The sequence below is a fragment of the Chiloscyllium plagiosum genome, chromosome 13, assembly GCF_004010195.1.
Source record: "Chiloscyllium plagiosum isolate BGI_BamShark_2017 chromosome 13, ASM401019v2, whole genome shotgun sequence".
NCBI lineage: Eukaryota > Metazoa > Chordata > Chondrichthyes > Orectolobiformes > Hemiscylliidae > Chiloscyllium > Chiloscyllium plagiosum.
The window spans coordinates 20,547,021-20,549,060 of NC_057722.1; the positions used below are offsets into that span (position 1 = coordinate 20,547,021).

The following is a 2,040-nucleotide window of genomic DNA, read 5'->3' on the forward strand; positions in this document are numbered from 1 at the left end:
CCTACCTGCTGTCCTTATCAAGTAGTTTGGCTCACTAAATTTCTTCACAATTTGATAAAATGCAGTAAACTGTACTTTTGAAGGCCCGCTTGTTACTGGAAATAACACCAATACCTTATTCCCAATTGCAAAATTGCGAATTTGTGATTTCCTATCCACTTCCTGTTTCATTGCATGCTGTGACACTTTTAAAATGCTGTATAGCCAGCTCTCCAATTCTATTTAATCGTTCCCTAAAATTTGACACATCTTCCAAATGAATTGTCTCTGAATTCTGAGTTATTAATTTCTCCATAACCAATTTTAATGGTCCGCTTACTTCGTGCCCAAAAATTAATTGAAATGGATTGAATTTGGTTGATTCATTTAGTGTATCTCTGGTCGCAAAAAGTACGAAAGGAATTCCCTTTTCCCAATCATCTGGATAATGCTGACCATAAACCCTCAACATGGTCTTCAGTGTTTGATGCTATCTCTCTCACGCTCCCTGTGATTCCAGATAGTATGCAGTAGAGTTAAATTGCTTTATTTGCAAGTTATCCATTACCTCTTTAAATAGTTTGCATGTGAAGTTTGATCCTTGATCTGACTGGGTCACTTTTTGTTTGAGGTAGGAGCCTATGCAATCAATTAAGTCTCTTGTGAAAGGTTCCTTAAATGCCGGAATTGGTATCAAATGTGCAGGTTTTATTACTGCCTGTGTGGCATGTGTGGCAAAATTCAACTACACCTTTGTGTAGTCCAGGCCAGTCAAAACACTTTTGTATTTTAGCCTGAATTGTTCTCACTCTGAAATGACCTCCAAGTGGTAGCTCATGCACCTTTTGCAGCACCTCCTTTCTATACCCGACTGCCAAAACAATCCAAGAACTCCCCACCTACGTTCGGGACATCACCCACGCCCTCCACTTCCTCCATGATTTTCGCTTCCCTGGCCCCCAACGCCTTATCTTCGCGATGGACATCCAGTCCCTATACACCTCCATCCCCCATCATGAAGGCCTCCAAGCCCTCCGCTTCTTCCTTTCCTGCCGTACCAACCAGTACCCTTCCACTGACACCCTCCTTCGAATGACTGAACTGGTCCTCACTCTTAACAACTTCTCCTTCCAATCCTCCCATTTCCTCCAAACCAAAGGAGTAGCCATGGAAACCCGCATGGGCCCCAGCTATGCCTGCCTCTTCGTCGTATATGTGGAACAGTCCATCTTCCGCAGCTACACTGGCACCCCCCCCACCTTTTCCTCCGCTACATCGATGATTGTATTGGCGCTACCTCATGGTCCCACGAGGTTGAACAGTTCATCCACTTTACATCTTCCGTCCACTTTACCTTCCGCCCCGACCTCAAATTTACCTGGACCGTCTCAGACTCCTCCCTCCTCTTCCTAGACCTCTCCATTTCTATCATGGGCGACCAACTCAACAGACATTTACTACAAACCGACCGACTCCCACAGCTACCTAGACTACACCTCCTCCCACCCTGCCCCCTGTAAAAACGCCATCCCATATTCCCAATTCCTTCGCCTCCGCCGCATCTGCTCCCAGGAGGACCAATTCCAATACCGAACAACCCAAATGGCCTCCTTCTTTAAAGACCGCAATTTCCCCTCCGAAGTGGTCGATGGTGCTCTCCACCACATCTCCTCCACTTCCCGTACCTCTGCCCTTGAACACCTCCAATCGCCACCAGGACTGAACCGCACTGGTCCTCACCTTCCACCCCACCAACCTCCAGATATATCGTATCATCCTCCATCATTTCCGCCACCTCCAAACAGACCCCACCACCAGGGATATATTTCCCTCCCCACCCCTATCTGCGTTCCGGAGAGACCACTCCCTCCGCGACTCCCTCGTCAGGTTCACACTCCCCACCAACCCAACTTCCACTTCCGGCACCTTCCCCTGCAACCGCGAGAAGTGAAAAACTTGCACCCACACCTCTCCCCTCACCTCCCTCCAAGGCCCCAATGGATCCTTCCATATCCGTCGCAAACTCACCTGCACCTCCACACACATCATTTACTGTATCCG

At 47.9% G+C, this 2,040-nt stretch overlaps 1 protein-coding gene across 2 annotated transcripts in view; it reads right to left on the reverse strand.

Moving 5' to 3' along the window:
- The window catches only part of LOC122555823 (ubiquitin carboxyl-terminal hydrolase 47-like), a 36,137-nt gene that overhangs the window by 15,253 nt on the left and 18,844 nt on the right, over window positions 1–2,040 (reverse strand). The gene's annotated exons all lie outside the window — the stretch shown is intronic.